Source organism: Rhinolophus sinicus, linkage group LG14 (assembly GCF_036562045.2).
Source record: "Rhinolophus sinicus isolate RSC01 linkage group LG14, ASM3656204v1, whole genome shotgun sequence".
Taxonomy (NCBI): domain Eukaryota; kingdom Metazoa; phylum Chordata; class Mammalia; order Chiroptera; family Rhinolophidae; genus Rhinolophus; species Rhinolophus sinicus.
The window spans coordinates 37,116,104-37,134,601 of NC_133763.1; positions in this window are offsets into that span (position 1 = coordinate 37,116,104).

Below are 18,498 nucleotides of genomic sequence, written 5' to 3' on the forward strand. Positions count from 1 at the left end.
AATCAGAAAGAAGGGAATTAACATTTATTAACCACTTACTATGCACTCACTGGGAACTGTGCTGGAAACTCTACACATATTTGTTGTTTTACTCTCCCAACAAGACCATAAAATTTAATAATTTTATTTTATAGATAGGAACCTGCTTGTGGTCCAGATTAATTAATTAAGCCACATTCTTGTGAATAACAGATTTCCATGGTAAAGATTGTGGACCCAGATTTGAACCCAGCTCTGTCAGTGTCTATAATTCACACACTTCCAGCAATGAGAAGCTGAAGAGCATGGGGGCTGGGGGCGGTCGCTAGACAGACCCAGGAGCCAGAGTGCCTGGGTTCATATCCCACCTTGCTGGTTTTCAGCTATGTGTCCTGGAAGAAGATCCTTAAACATTTTGTGCTTTATTTTGCTCTTTAATAAAAAAAGGAGAAAACAATGGTAGCTACCTCATAAAGCTGTTTTTTGACGTTTAAATGAATATGTGTATGTGCGTATGTGTTGTGTATATCATGCATATATATGTGTATATATTATATATTATATATCATGCATAAACAGTGTTTGGTATGTGTCAAGCCCTAGGTAAGTATCTGCTATTACTACTACTGCTGCTATTATTATTATTGCTATGACATGTGCGTTCACGGTGAAATTGTTTCTTAGTGAGTTAGAGATTCAGATGCAGAGGCCAGGAGCAAAGGTTAGGTTATACACTATAATGTAGGCCATAATTAGAGTCACTGAACAAGAAGGGTACTATGTCCTTTTTGTTCCTAAACATTATTTTGAGTATATAAAAATCTGAATTTCTAGAAGAGATCTTCTTTGCTGAAATGTCTTAGATTTCTTATATAATAATAATTCCTTCAAAGTGGATAGTTCAAAAATCTTCACTTGTGCTTTTCTTTTAATATGTTAAAACCCCTTTTGGTTTCTTTGATAAATTAAATTTATCTGGGTTTTTCTAGAAATGCTTTAGGGACTTTAGTGAGGATGGTAGAAAAAAAGCAGTTTTCATATGTAAGTGTAAACCACAAAGCAATCTTTTTCAGAGTAATATAGTAAGAGATTCACTGAAGTCCTTATGGATTCAAGTTCTGATTCTTGCACAGTATTTTAGAAGAAAATTATAATAAAGGGAAGATGTGAGTGCTGTCGATATATGAAACTGAGATTTGCTTTCAAAATCATCTTTATGTGGGGTTGGAACTGGTAACCTTCTTAATTGTTCCAGAAATTCTAAACCTCTGTCCAAGCTGTTATTATGGTAATCCTATAAACTCTTCATTTTGTTAATTTATTCATCATTTTGTCAAATATCTGTTGTTCCCCTTTAGGCCCCAGACACTGGGTAAAGCACTCAGATTCCATGATTGACAAAGGGACAGTCCGCAATGACAGTTCAGTCACATGGCAGATACAGATATGAAATGGATTACTAAGTACATGGTATTATGGAATACAGCAGGGCTTCAAATAACGTTGTTTTGTTCAGCGTCCTTTTCTTTGTAATATTGTTGGGTTGCCTTAGGAACTTAAGACTTGTTTCTATCAATTTGTACATAGTAAAATTGGTTGCGTTATAGTTGTTTTGCTTAAAGTTGCAGAATCTATCCATGACTTAGGGAGTACTTATGGTACAAAGTAAGACCTGAAGCTGTTGGGGGTAAGAAAGTTTTCCTGGAGTCAATGACACTTCAGTGGAGTCTTTAAGGATGTGTAGGGTTAACCAAGTGGAATGGGGGAGAGGAGGGAATGATATTCTAGTTAAGGGGAGGCAGCATGATTAAAATCATGCAGGTGCGATATGGGCTGGCAAAGGCAGGAAACTCTCATTCGCTTTTCAGTGTTGCTGAAACATAAAAGGAAAGGCCTGGCTGCATTCCTGGGGAGAAGGGGAGGGCCTCAGACCAGTGGTGGGGAAGATGGAGGCGACAAACATGGACACATTTAAGGACTATTTACGATTTCAGTTAAGAAGACCAAAAAAAGAAAAAAAATTGAGAACCACATAAATGTATTTTTAATAAAATTTTGTTTAGCCAAAAATCATAAACCACATATAAATGACAGATAAAGATGTAAACTTCTTGGAATATACACTGTTGTTAAATATTAATAAGAAATACCCATGCAAAAGACCATATTTTGCTTGCACCTGGCAGGAAGGGGTCTTGTCCTTGTGAAGACTCAGACCCTGGAGAAGGCATCACTGCTTGGCCTGACTCTTCTCTCTTGTTCCTGCCAGCAGCTACACTGTGTTAGCTGGTTGAGATCATGGCTTTCATCAGAAGCCCCCAAACCCATTATAGAAAGCAGCAAAGAAATAATGAGAGACTACCTCTTATCTTATCTTGTTCTCTAAGCTACGTGATATATGTAGGATGATGTATGGGACGACTATCTATTTAAATAATATCAATTATGAGTATATTAATTAAGAAATATCTGCAAGGTGATGAGGAGAGTAAGTGTACATTAATCATAGGAACTGTTAACTATATCTCTAACCTAGAAAGACTCCTTAGGCAAGGATAATAACATTCCTCTTACAGGACCAGAGTTTTTGTTTTTTAGCAAATATATCTGTATTAAAACAGGAGGGTAATGTCCTTTACAGGTTCAATTCATCTTACAAACTGATATCAACTGACTTGTGACATTTCCAAAATAAGTATTTAGTTTAGGCATTGTAGAGATGCTTTTATTCTACCTCATCTGAGACCTAGGCCAACTAACCCATTCATATGTATACCCCAGAAGGAAGTGAGGTGTAACCCCTATCTTTAAACCCAACGCATGGTCCAGTTTACACATTTCTCCTCTAGAAGGAATATGCAGTTTGTTCCTCATTCCTTGTTTTCTAAATACTGAGATTAATCTGTTCCTTTGTATAGGAGGCAGCTCCATAGACCAGGCAGTATACTGCACTCTCATGGCAAAGATAATTTTTCAGAACTTTTAAATATCTATTTAGTTTCCTTTTGTAAGATATTAGGTACACTTTAACAAAGGAGATAAATTAGGAAGGGATATAAAAGGAAACAAAACACCATTTTCTATTGTAGATATTGTATACATTTTCAGTATTTCTTGTTCCCAATAGGGGATTAAGTCCCCAGATCCTATTAGAGAATATAGATTGGGTTTGTAAACCGAAACATCTCTGGAAATAAGTTTGGTTGTAGTTTGAGATTTTAACTTAGTTCTGAATTTTCTAAACTAGAATCAATTCTGTTCTTATTCTTAGCAACATGTATTTGAAGTCTTATTTTCTTGTCATACTGTAGATAGGCTTGATTGAAGTGGTCAAATTTCTATATAAAAAAATAGGATTTCTAAGTAAAAAAGGAAAAAAAAAACGAACCTCAAAAAACAAAAGAGACATCCTTAGCACCCGTTTTTCAGCCAGATGTTGCTTGGAAATTCAGGAGACTGTCTTCAGAATACTTTAATATGTTGCTGGAAAAAGTACTGCAGCTAATATAGTTACAAAGGAGAAATAGTTATCCTTAAATGTCATCTATTTGCTGGACCTCAACTGCGTAAGGATTCATATTTGATTCATTCAATTACTGTTCCCAGCAGTTTTCTCACTAGCATATTGGTTTTCTGGCCGCTCAAGAAAGCTGAAATAAGATTGGGTTGTATGCAAGCAAGACCTCAAATAAAGAAGGAGAGGGTTATTGTCTTTAAAAACTACTGCCAGTCCATTTTATACTTTGTGTTGTTTGAATGAATTGAAATATAATGTGTTTTCTTTTAACCTCAGAAAACAAAGCTTATAGAAATAGTCATAAAATGTACATTAAATCCAAAACATGTTCCCAATTTTTTCCTTTATATATTTCAAAACACAACATTTCTAGTTTTATGATAATTTATATATTCTGTATCATGTGGTGTAGAAAAAATGTATAAATTAAAAACTAGTAGTTAGGTAAATGTATTTTTCATCAGTTTTACTCCCATTTTCTCTTTATAAATCAAATATTTGTAAAGATGCATCAAAGCTATTTTACTGTACTTGAAATAGTTTGTTACTAGAAAATGATCTCCTAAAGGAATCTTGTTTATTAATTTTTATAGTAAGCCTTGTCTTGTACAGTTCTAATGATGTACTAATTTCTCAATAAATTTGCATTGAACTAGAAAAACGAAAGCTTTTTGGCTTTAGACATCTGTTGTATGTTAAATATAAAATTAGCACTATAGTAAAATTTCCTTGAACATTATTTGCAAATTAAAAAAAAATACCTATTACGTAATGACTGTTGCTTCATTAAAGTCACACAGACAAATAATTATTTGGCACCTTTTCTCCTAATGTACTGATATATTTATTTTAAAAGAATTGTGACCCCAGAACTGTAATTCAAATATTTGTCCCCAAGTGGCTCTCACTGATGTTGAATCACATTGCAGTATTGCACCTGTTTCTTATTTAAAAAAAACCATGCCAACATACAGAGAAAATATATTGTGAAGGAAGCTGAACCACTTTTGGATGAGAAAATACCTCCTATGAGTCACTTCCTATTATATTCTCTTGTAGTGAGTTTTGGAATTTCATAATTTTTAAAAAAAATTTTTTTATTGGGGAAGGGGAACAAGACTTTATTGGGGAACAGTGTGTACTTCTGGGACTTTTCTAAGTCAAGTTGTTGTCCTTTCAATCTTAGTTGTGGAGGGCGCAGCTCAGCTTCAGGTCCAGTTGCTGTTGTTAGTTGTAGGTGGTGCAGCCCACCATCCCTTGGGGGAGTCGAACCAACAATCTTGTGGTTGAGAGCCCGCGCTCCAACCTACTGAGCCATCTGGCCATCTGCGAGCTGAGCGGTGGCTCATTGATTTCATTCTAGTTGTGGAGGGCGCAGCTCTCTGGCCCATGTGGGAATCGAACTGGCAGCCCCGTTACCCAGAGTTCACGCTCTAACCAACTGAGCCACCCATCTGCCCCAAGGAATTTCATAATTTTAATGCCTCAGTTTATAGAAGGCTATTTCCTAAAGGATCATTAGTAACAGAAGAATTCTACCACCTTTGACAAATGAATTTAAAAAATAAATAGGAGTAAAATGTGGTATTATTTATAGATTTTTTTTTCTGTTGTGATTTTTATTGGGTGCCTCTTTTCTAACTCAGTAATACAGAGTTCCTTAGTACTTAAAAAATATACAGAGGGTGCCAGAAAAATGTAGACATATTAAGAAAGGAAAAAACTGTATTAAAATGTAATAATATATACCAGTAACAAAAGATGAATACAAGTCACGTTTGACTTCTGCAATTACAGGAGGTGCTCAGAGTGGTTACCATCAGTGTCCAGACACTTCTGATGACGGCGAACTACTGCTTGCGCAACACTGACCGAAGTGTCTGCTTGTATATATTTTTTTGGCAACCCCTGGTAGATTTAAATCTTGTTTGTGTTTAACTTATTGTATCTTCTGATGAATATCAGATAGAATTACATCTATTAAAACATAACATTAGGGGGCCGGCCGGGTGGCTCAGGAGGTTAGAGCTCCATGCTCCTAACTCCGAAGGCTGCCGGTTCGATTCCCACATGGGCCAGTGGGCTCTCAACCACAAGGTTGCCAGTTCAATTCCTCAAGTCCCACAAGGGATGGTGGGCTCTGCCCCCTGCAACTAAAATTGAACATGGCACCTTGAGCTGAGCTGCCTCCCGGATGGCTCAATTGGTTGGAGGGTGTCCTCTCAACTAAGATTGAAAGGACAACAACTTGACTTGGAAAAAAAAAAGTCCTGGAAGTACACACTGTTCCCCAATAAAGTCCTGTTCCCCTCCCCCAATAAAATCTTTAAAAAAAACAAAACAAAACAAAAAACCAAAACATAACATTAAAACAAAATTAGGTTTATTGAAAGCCCTTACTAATCTCAGGTAGACCATTAAGTGAATATTAACCTTTCTTCCTCAACAACCATTTTATCAAGGTGCTTGTCTGGGTGGGGGATTAGGTAGAAAAGGTTGACATGTGACCCAGTGCATTTTCCCCAGCAAGTTCTCGGGACAGATGCCTCTTGACCTTCCGATAGTACCCAGCACCAGCCCTAATGAAGCCCGTTGCTGTTGGACGTGCTGCTGCTTTGCCTTGTGGCCGCAAACCAACCAACCCACCATTGATTATTTTGACTCTCAATTTTCCAGCATTCCACAGTGTATTACGTTAACTCAGTAGAATAAAAGAAAACAGATTTCATGTATCTGAAAGAACTAAGGCGACTCCGTAGGAAGCCACTACAGGCATACATCGTTTTATTGAACTTTGCTTTATTGTGCTTCACAGATGTTGCGTTTTTTACAAATGGAAAGCAAGACCCTCTACCAGCAAAAAGATTATAACTAACTTCATTATGATACTTGCATTATTATAGTGGTCTGGAACCGAAACTTCAGTATCTCTGAGCGATGCCTGTACAGGGCCCAAAGTAAGGCAGCTTTAGGAGAATGGCAAGTTGCTTCAACCCTTTAAGATCATTGATCTAGAATTTGATATAACATATTAAATAACAATTTAAAGTCTTAATTGATTCTATAGTTTCCCAGGGACACCTAGACTGGAAATAACTCTATATTAATAATTGTAGCGACAGTCTATGATTTTACAAGACAAGCATGATTGTAAATATTTGATCCTTATAAATATTTTCTAATGTGTTCTAAAGTAATAATGTTAAATAAGATTCTGAGGTCAAATAATTTTGTTGTTGGTGGTGATTTGAATATTTTATCAAACACCTGAGACCTTTACTATGCTCATATAATATACATTGTGATTCTCCAAGCCTTATTTGGCCATAGATCTTTACTTAGGGTCATCCACTGACTTGGAAAGTTCATTTATAACTATTTGTTTCTACTTTCAACGTGAGATATAAGGTGGCTGTATACATAGCACACTTTCTTCACTACAGATTTCCGAGGCATTGAAAATAAAGAATTCATGATCCCACATATTGACAGAGGCAAAGTTTGTGCATCTGTGGTTTAAGCACTACAAACCACAATGTTAGCAATGGATTTTTCATATTAAAGAGTGTTCTTGTAATGAACTGTACAGTATAAAATATTGCTACAAAGCTGTCTTTGTAATTCTCTTACAGCTTTGGCTTTATTCTTTCCATAAGGCCAAACATTCAACTTGAGATTTGGAAAATGTCCTCATTATGCTAGGGTGTAACTGTTCTTTCCGAATACAGACAGGCAATAAACATTTCCAAGGATCAAGACAACTATTGTATTATGCTAGCTCAGCCGAGGTCATCTGAAGTTGATCAAATAGCTTCTGTAAGGAACAGAGACCTCTGACTTAAACAGTGAAAACAGCTATGTCTCCCGAGAATTGACCCACTCAGTAAAGTTGTTTTAAAATAAAAAGCATATTTTCTGCTTGGAATGATCTTTTCTGCCAAATGGTGCCTTAAAATTTTAAATGAGCTTAGACCAGAAACCTTACAAAACAAATGAATTTGTGATACTCTTGACTCATTGGCTCAGAGTTCACCTTTGCAGAAACTGCTGGAAAAGCACATTTGCTACATCTGCAGCAAGGACAGGCTGACTCTCTGCCAGATTGCAAGTGAAGCTTCTTTTTTTCCACCTCCCAGAGAGCCTGCCTCTTCCTGTCCTAGAACATTTTTTTAAAACACCCACTAATGGTAGCATTTCAGGCACGCTATAAGGCATGGAAGAAGACATTTGGGAGCCGAAGGCCTGACCAGTGTTCCAAATATCACATTGCATAAGCCAACACCTTTTCATTCCATCATGAGATGGGCCTGCATAAGGGGCTGTCTGGCCCACTTTAAATGGAAAGCTGAACTACTGCCTATAAGTACTATTTTAGCAGTAGACTTAATATTCAAATAACTCTTATGCTAATGATAGCTAATTCACTTTATTAGATTAAAGCACTAACGAAACTATTTAAGGTGTTCCACATGCATTGTTAGTCATATAAGCTGGGCTGCCAGGTGACATGAAGGTGAATGGTGAAAGGAGGTAAGAACCAAGCAATGTAAAGATAACTTTATGATAAAAAACACACACAAAAAAACCCCAAAAACAAACAAACAACAACAACAACAATTATACTTCCCAATAATCTCCCCCTCATGTCTTTGGCACCCATTTATGTTGCTTGTATTCACAGGGGCTCTGGACTTGGACTTCTCTGTGCTGTTTTTCTCTACTTCACAGAAACCAATGTGAGTGTCAGAGGAATGCATGGTAAGGTGGCCCACAGTCCCAGTTTGCCCAGGATTGAGGAATTTCCTGGGATGCAGGAAACCTGGTGCTAAACTTGGGCAGTCTGGATCAAACTGGGTGGTTGGCTACCCCAGTTAGTAAGCAGCTAAATGTCCTTACGGCCACCTCCTTTTCCCTCCAGCTTAGAGCTATGGTGGCTGTGGTAGTTCAGTGGAATGGAGAGAACACGGCTTTTAAAATCGCAATGTCATCACTTAACCTTGTTTCTGACTAGCCAAGATGGTAAAGCTTTTTGACCCTCAGTTTTTGTGTTTATAAAACAAGGAAGATGTTTATTTCCCAACATTAAAGGAGTCAACACTTGGAAAAAGCTGGATTAAAAAAAAAAAAAAAAAAAAAACGAAAAGAAAGACATAAAGAAAAAGAAAGGAAGAGAGAGAGAGAGAGAGAGAGAGAGAGAGAGAGAGAGAGAGAGAGAGAGAGAGAAAAGAAAGAAAGGAAAGAAGGAAGGAAGGAAGGAAGGAAGGAAGGAAGGAAGGAAGGAAGGAAGGAAGGAAGAAAAATCAGCTTCTCATTTTCACTGGTGTTTTGGTGCTTGAAGCTGTAAGACACTACAGTTTACAAAAGACATGGAATGTCCAAATTTCCACTGTAACACTGGCCTTCCCCTACCTCTAATTTTGGGAATGACAAATGGAGTCTTGTATTTAGGGGTTATTTTACAGTCCTTGAATATATATGAGCAGTCACCTTTGAGATGTTGCATTACATTAGGTGAACGTTTGTTTTTCCAACAATGCTGTCTGCATATCTTCAGATAACTTTGGTTTGATTAGTTCCATAGGAAAAATTCAACCACTGCTTAACTTGACCTACTATTTTCCTGATTTAACTTGTAATTTTCATCAAAGTGGTAGATCTGGTAACTCTATGAATTATAGACCAGCTCTGGATTGGATATGACACATTTCATCAAAGACATGCCATTTTAATCTCACTTCCATCCTCCCCCACTTTCCAGGAGTAGACTAGACTCACTAGGTCTAAAAATATAACACCTTTCTGATATCGCATCTGCTATGAAACACATCTGCTATGTGACTCTTTGGATATTTGGTCACATATTTATGTCTCTAAAATTTGTGGATCTCCCCCATACTATTGTTGATCATGGACTCTAAGGCAACGTTTACACATAAAAATCTTAAACTAAGAAGAAAAAATAGAAGTTGAGCTTATGTCACTAAAAGTCAGTAGACTTTGTCATTCTTTAAACAACTTTCTTTTTTCTTTTTGGTGATATTTCTATATTTACTTTTAAAAAGTCAACAGAAATCTTATTATTCTCCCAAGGCCAGAGCAGGAAAAACTTTGCATAAATCCGTGTAATGTGAGGAGCCATTCTGGGGATCCCTCACGTGATCCACTGACTACATCTCCCTGTGTCCCAACCACTTTAAATCTCTGTTCTCATGCTCATCACTGCCTCTAAGCTTTCACACATGCTGTCCTTGTTTCCTGAAGCGCTCACACTACACCATCTTAATTATTTGGCACATTTCTATTCATTGGTCATTGCCCAGCTCAAATGATCTTCACTGTAAATCTTTCTCCAAGAAAATGTAATGTAGTGAATTTCTCTTCACATACAAACCTCCTCAATAAGCTGTGATCTCTATGTAATTACAGCCTCATTCATTTCTTGTACCCCAGCTCCTAGTTTGAGTTCTGACAATGCATTATGAAAGTGAAATAAAACTTTGTTGAAAGAATGAGCAAATGGATGAAAAACTTGTGTGTTAGGTTTAGTTCTGCCATTAACTTATTGTATAAACTCCAGCAAGTCATTAACCTATCTAAGCCTCAGATTCCTTTCCTATAGCAATAATATGAAGGTATTAGAATATATTATTATTTTGTCATATTGTGTCATTGTTCCCAATCAGTAATGCCTCTTCTCTGCCCAGAAGTACCACGTAACTCTCAGTGCTTCCATGGGTGGGCATACTTCCCACCCGTGTTCAGAATGTCAATGGAAGGAACAATGTTTCTCTTTGCAGAATGCTTTAACAGGCATTCTGCATTTCCAACAGTGCTTCTGGTCCATTCTACTGTCTCAAGAATGGAATGTTCCAAATCAGTGAAGCTTGTCAGAATCCTGGCACAAAAGATGCATGGAGCAGAGGTAGAACCTGAGTTAGAGCCATAGCTGACCTGTAGCCTACATATATTATGAATGAGTATTATAGTGAACCATTTGACTGATTCACTCCTTAAGGTTTACTTTTTGCTCTATTTTTTCTAATATTACTGGAATCCACTAAAATCTTTCTACTACTAGTTATTACTACTCGGGTGTTTTAAATATATTTAGACAAGATTAACTTAGGACCTGTGGAAGGCCACCTCAATCCATAAAGTATGTCTCCCAACCAGTTTGTCACAGAACTTTTAGGCTAGCCTGAGCCACCCACATACCTGCCCTTGACAACCAGTGGAAACTCATCATAGATGTTCCAGCGCAACTTTGCTACATGCCTGTTTTGGTAGGCAGACTCTAAATTGATCTCCAGTTATTCCCACCTCTGGGGATTCATGGCCTGTGTCATTCCCTTCCTGTGAGTAACTTGCTCCTAACCAACACTATACCTCAGTGTTGAGGGGATGCCGCTTCTGTATTAGATTTGAAAATATTCTCACTTCTGTCTTGGCAACAGAGTCTCCTTTTCTGGCTTTGATGAAGCAAGTGATACGGACAGCTGTCACATGGCAAGGAATTGAGATTGGCCTCTGGCCAACAGCCAGCAAGGAACTGAGGCTGTCAGTCCAACGAGCTGCAGGGAATGAAGTCTTATCACAGCCACATAATCTTAGAAGCTCATACTTCCCAGACAGGCTTTCAGCTGAGGTGGCTGCTCTGGCTGCCATCTTGATGGTAACTGTGTGAGAGACAGAGCCTGAAGAAGCAGACCCCGTGAAGCTGTGCCTGGGTTCCTGTTCTCCAGGAGCTATAAGATAATAAATGTGTGTTGTTTTATCCTCTAAATTTGTGCTATTTTTTTTTTTTTGCACAGGAATATATGACTCTTATACCTCTGATTTATTTATTCAGCCATCTGTTCATCCCACAAATGTTGATAAAGTATTTATCGTGTGCTAGGAATCATGTTGGCACTGAGGACGGAACAGTGAACAAAACAGACATGGTTGTCGTTTGAGAGCTTATTGTTTAGTGAGGAAGACGTATCATCAAATACAGTGTGATAAGAGGTTACAGAATGGGGATCATGGGACACTGTAGGTCTTAATGGTAGAAAAACCTGACTAGTCATGTTGACATTGGGACGGTTTATCTAAAACTGGGACCTTTCATTTGAAGTCTGAAGAATAAGCACTTTCTTAGATGAGGGGAGTGCTTCAGGGAAGGGAAGGTATGTTTGATGGTTTAGAGATGAGAGAGTTTGAGGAAAGGGTGGAAATTCTCTGCCTTTATATGTGAGAGAGTTTAAATAGGTTGAGGTCAACTCATGAGGGCCTGGTAAGCAACTTTTCAAAATTAGGACTTTATTCTGAAGGAAATGAGACATCATTGACTGCTGTTAACAGATACAGAACATGATCACACTTCGTCCTTGGAAAGAACATTTTGATTGCCCTATGAAGAATGGTTTGTGTATTGGTCAGAGTACACCTGGGGAAGCAGAGCTATGATTTTATGGGATTAAAGTTTTGCTGTAGGAAATCAGCCTTACACAAAGGTAGGAGAACCAGGGGAGAAAAGATCTGGAAAAGGGAGATTTGTGTGGAAATCTGAGAAGCCAAGCACACCCAGCTACCAGGGAAAACCTGAAGGAGTTGTTCATGGAAAGGTTTGTGGAAAGTGGTTACCTCTGTGTGGCTACTTCCTCTGGGGTCCATGGATAAGAATCTGATGGATCTGGAGTTGGGAAGATGAGCTGGATATTCTACTCTGTTCTACTTTTTCTTTTGTCCATAGCACTCAACACTTGCTAATCTACTATATAATTTTTTTCTCTCTGATGTTTATTGTCTGTCTCCCATTTAGAAATACAAGCTGCGTGAGTGTAGGGATATTTGACTATTTTGTTTATCCTTATCTTTTTAGTAGCCTAGATACAGCCTAAGACAGTGCCTGGATCATAAGAGAAACATAACAAATAGTAAAATTATATAATTTAAGTTTTAAAGTGTAAGTGGGGGTTCTGTAGGTGATAATTCTCCAAATTCATTGTCTCTATTTTGCTTATGTTATAAAAACGTATCTTAAACATAATTCACATATTTAAATGTTCATAAATCAAGGTTGAAAACACTTTATTTTACTTCTTACTTTACCTGTCTTACTATACAGTTGAAAATCAACTTACTTTGTGAAAAAAAGAGTTTTTTTAACTTCTAAAATTAGATGATGATGATTGCATATTAAAATCAGGAAATTATGCTTCTGAATTAATACTCACCTGAGAACACAGATAATTTCTCTTTTGCTCTAATATTTATCTTTAGTTTATAACTGATCAGTTTATTTTGGGTGATTCACTTTCTAAAATATGAAGTTCCCCCTGTGGATCTGCATTTTCATATTTTTAGATTGTTCCAGCAATGGTAATTTTCCTAATCTGTAATTCTTGTAAAGTTTTTATGCTTGTTCTGCATATTGGGACCTAGATCAGAAAGCAGAAGATTTCTGTTTCCATTAGAGATAATGTCTTGTTAAGATCGAATCCATTTCAACAGCTTGTTCTCCTGAGAAAAAAGCCCCTTTGAAGTTTCTGGATTAACTTGCCATTGCATTTCTCATTATTGGTACTCAACAATTTCTTCTGCCTTGGAAGTCTTTTGCACATTAACGTTGCAAAGATATGCCTGTTTTTGATTCATAGAGTCAGGTTTGGTTGTTCATTCCTTGCCCCCTGAGAAACCCAGTGAAAAAGGTCTTTTTGAGCATGAGCTTGTTTTCATACATATATGGTGACTAACTAGGGATGTGTTTGTGAAAATTCTTCTGGAAATGAATGCAGGTATCATGGGATGCGGGTGGGGTATCACATAAGGAATATGGATCTACTTTTATATCCTATTTGTTTTGCTGTTTCTCCTTTACCTCCTGCCTCCATCCTACTTCATCTAGTCCTGATTGCCATTGTAGGAAGAGGCTTCGAGGTGACACAAAAATTTGGGTCAAATTACATCTCTGCTAGCTTAGCCATTCACAAACCATGGCTTTGGGCGCTTTACTTAGTTTTGTTGACCTTGAGTTTTCTCATCTTTAATAGAGATAATTTCTGTATCTAAGTGATGTATGAGAATATAAATTGTGTGTGTGTGTGTGTGTGTGTGTGTGTGTATACCTACATTGTGTGGTACATTTGTAGGTACCCAAAATAGTATTAAAATAAGATTAAAAATTAAAATAGTATAAAAATTTACATGTACACTAAACCCAGCTTATTTACTAACTGTAGTAAACAAATCCACAAAGGATGGAATTTAAAGGTGTTGGTTATATGATCTCAAATCATCAAGAATCAACCCTAAGTTAACCCTGCTTTAGCTCTATTTTCTCTTTCTTTTTATATTGTAATTTTAAGAAAGAAACTCTGGTTGGATTATGTGATATACGTAAGTAAGCCAAACCTCAACTTGTTTTATTTTTAAACAGCTGTGTGGAGCAATCTTAACTTCTCTCAATTTTGATGTTAAAAAAAAAGAAAGATGCGGTTACCCTCCCCTTACCCAGCAATCACTTAGATACTAATCATTTAATCATCATTTACAGTGAGCCCAGAATTGATTATACACAAAATGTTGCTGCTGATTTCCTACCAGATTGACAACTTTATATGCTGATAAACACTGAACTGAGGGAGAACTAGAAAGACAGATGAACTCAGACATTTAGATTATAGAACTGATGTGGAGTCTATCGCATACATTTGATGTTGCCACTTTCTCAGTTTTTAAAAAATATGACTTCTTCTTTGCCCCCTTTATAGCCCAGTTTCCCAAAAGTGCATGCAAATTTGAAATAATGTGGACTCATTACTAACAAACCTATGTGCACCAAATATGAAGTAATGCAAATCACTACAAATGGCTAATCAAGAATTGCTTTAATACAAAGTTGGTAGGTGGAGTGAGTTGGATATTCTTCTGTTGCTAAGAGACTAGATCTTAAAAGTTCTCATCACAAGAAAATTTAACTGTGTGAGGTGATGGATGTTAACTAAACTTATTGTGGAAGTCATTTTGCGATATATACATACATCAAATCACTATGTTGTATACCTTAAACTGATATAGTGTTATATGTCAGTTATCTCTCAATAAGACTGGGAAAAAACCTCTTCTTATGGTATAGTCAAGTCTCAGTACCACATATGCCGTATACATAGATATCCTCCATACTTTGTCAGAATCTATCTTGAGTTACACCAGTCTTGAATTATGCAAGTTTTTCAAGGAAGTTTTCTTCCCATGAGGAACTATGCTATTGTCTTTGTCTCCACGTCTTCATTATCTCCCATCACATTCTCTCCACACCACATCACTGCACCAGCTCTTTCTAAGAATTCTATACCATTAAATTCAATGGGCATTCGATATTGTTCAGTGTCCTTTCCTGCTTGAAGAAGCTCTACCTTTCTTGGGTCTGGTGCTCTTCCTACCTCTCTGGCTATTTTCTGTCTACTTTTCAAGCTCATCTTCCTCTAACTAACACAGTTCTTCTAGGCTTCATTCTAGGCTCTCTTCTCTTTTCACTAAATGTTTCCCTGGGCATCTCATTTATGTGTGTGACTTTAGTTATTACAGGTGGGCAGAAGAGTTACAAATATGAATCTCCTGTTACTCCGCTTCTAACTTTTGCTGATGAATTTGTCCACTTCTTTTCAATTCCAGCCCTATCATAGTTGTCCAAGGTACCATGAACTCTCACATGGATCATGCAGCTGGTTTTGGATTGTTCTCCTACACTTATTCTTGCCCCCTTTCCAGTTCAAAACATGGAAGCCAGAGTAATGTTTTTGAGCTGCACATCTGATTTCTTCTCACCCAGTCCCATAAAATCACTTTTTTAAAAAAGCTTTCCATAACTGTTAGAATGAAGAACAGAATACTGAACACATTTTACACAGCCTTGCACGATACTCGTATGTCATCCGAGTACTTCGTCAGACCGTATTGGTACCAGATTTCCTCCCCTTATATTTGGAACAGCTACGCCGGCCTTAAAAAAATATTTTTTCAAGTGCAGATTTTCTCCTTCTACAGGCTATTTCTTCCATCTGGTATACTTACTTGCCTTGCCGTACTTTGCCTTAGCTTAGCTAACTTCTTTCTTCAGTTCTTTATTTTTTTAAATTTATTTTCTAAATTTATTGGGGTGACAATTGTTAGTAAAATTACATAGATTTCAGTTCTTTAGAGCAGTCGTCCCTGACCTGCTTGGCCAGATCACTTGTCCCTGTTGGAAGTTCTTGAAGTACCATGTACATCTCTGTCACAACATTGACGCCTGTTGTAAACCAATAGTTATAAAAGTAGTTTCTCTCTGGGAGCTGGGAAGTTGCAGAAGAACAGGAATCTTGCTTGTTTTTTCATTCACTGGTTAACTCCAGCACCTAGCACAGTGTCTAGCACAAAGTAGACAGCAATATATACTTTTACATGAATGACTGAATTCATTGTGACCACATTTCAGATTCTATGCCTCAGTTTCTAGAAGTATGAGCTCCAAGACTCCCTTTATGTCCAAAAGCACATTAAAGAACAGAAGTGTTGAAAGAAAGTATTAAAAGGAAAACAATGTCTGGGCTAGATGTTAAGTGATACAAATTTGGGCATTGAATCTTCAGTTTAATACTTGTGCCATTTTTTAAGCAAGACTCTGCCTTAATGTCATCTTTAAAATGGAAATAATAATAATAATGATAGTAATGATGGAAATAACAAAGCTAAGCTTTATGAAGAATTTACTTTATATGCCATATGACTGATTAAATGATGTAAAAGCATCATCTCAATTCATCCTCACAATCCCTGTGAGATACAGGTTAATATGAAAACAAAAAACTATGGTCACTGTGCTGTGTACCTGGAACTAGTGTGGAATAATACTAAATGTCAACTATAATTAAATATATATATATATATATATATAGTCATGGGATGTATATATAATCACGAGATATAACGTACAGCATAGAGAATATAGTCAATGGTGTGGTAATAGCTATGTACGATGTCAGAGGGGTAGTAGACTTGTTGGGATTATCACTTTGTGAGGGGTGTAAATGTCTAATCATTATGTTGTTTTGTACACTTGAAACTATAAATTAAAAAAATTAAAAAAGCAAAAGGTTGGGAGGAGCTGCATCCTAAAAAAAAACCACTATAGCATCTAACATTTATATAGTACTATGTGCTCAGCTCTCTTTTAAGTATGTTACATATATTATTTTATTCAATCTTAACAATGTTAGGAGGATCCGATGAAATAGTCATGAGAAACTCTGTGTAGAATGTACATCAGAATACAGGTGTCAGATAAATAATTATGTCTGTAAAATCTAATTACAAAGTACATTGCTATACAATATGCAAATTAGTTATGCTATTTTATGGCCAGTATTGTACTCTTTGCTTCTTTTGATTTTAGTACATAAAATTTGTTCTAAATTCTTAAAAGTTTCTTGGCCAGGACTATTTTTCTTTCATTCTCTCTTTTAGAATAATCCATTGCTACCTAATTTTCACTTGTGAGAATTTTGGCATATTTGACATTGCATATTTAATATTCGCTACTCTTTAATGCTGCATGGCTAAAGGAAAATACTGTTTTACTTTCTTGTAGTGTGAGACAACTGCAGAGTTTTGACAAATTATTTTTATACACTTGATATCTATAAAATTGTATTTTAAATATGTTCGTAGATTTTAAAATCAGAGCTATTGACATACCATAAACAGGTTTGTCTTACACGTATTCTTAAAATATTTCATTAAATTAAAAATAACTCATTTCACAAAACTGACCATAAAATAGACAGATGACCTATGGTCATTTTTAGCTATTGCAGAAAATAATTGAAGTAGTGGCATCTTTTCTTAGACTACATAGAATATTACATTTACATTGAATATATTTTCCTATTATGAACTAAATAACAATCTCTATAAAACCTTATGGGAAATAAGGAGAATGGAGGAGAAGTATTAAAATGTTAAATTATTTATTACATAAAGACTGTTTTTCTATTTTTGTTTAAGTTAGAGGTATAAAATATAGAGCTTTCTTCAAGGCACAGGTTCTTTATTTACCATATTTGTGCTGGTCAATCAACCTGTTGGTGAACTCCAAATATTTCTCCGCTGTTGTCTGTTAAAATTTATTTTCCTACTAAGTTTTTCATACTCCCAAATAGCCAGCTGCAGTAATAGTGTGTAAAATTATACTGAGTTTACTTCCCAAGTAAGGACAATCCGGGAACAGAAAGACCTAGGTTTTAGTTCAGCTGTATGCATAATTGGTCATTTATATTTTATCATGTGTAAAGCAAGGAATTTGTACTAGAATTTTTTTTATTCATTTGTTTAAACAAACAAATAATTAGTGAGTGTTATGTTGTGCGATGCACTAATCTAGATGCTGGGGAAAGACACAGTTCCTTATAAGGGTTACATTCTAGTGGAAAGATAGATGATGAGGAGGATGATGCTGATGATAACGACAGTCTGTTACAGAATGGCATTCTGTTATTTCCTGTCTTTTACAGAAATATTTTTCACCTTCTTGATTTGAATAGTACTTTGTGTTTACATTTATAATTTCATGTAAGTTGTGTCATAATTACTTGTTTATAAGGAGAGTTACTCTTTATGACTTTCAAAACATTGGAATCATGTTTTAGCTTTTTTTTAAATTGCAGTACTTAGCAGCTACTGGACTATTAATACATACGGTTAGGTTGGTGCAAAAGTAATTGTGGTATAAATGATTAAAATTGCAAAAACTGCAATTACTTTTGCACTAAACTAATAAATAAAGTTTTCTAAGTAGATGAATGCATGGATAAATAAGTTGTTTAATGGAAGCAGGAGGGAATAAGTAAAATTCTTTGGAATGATCTCTGTTTGAGACATAATCTCTGTGTGTGGAGTCTTCATCAGTTTGTGAAGTCAAAGATACATCCCACACCTTATTCCCTTAAGAAAGTGAAATAGTGCATGCCACAGATTTTCTC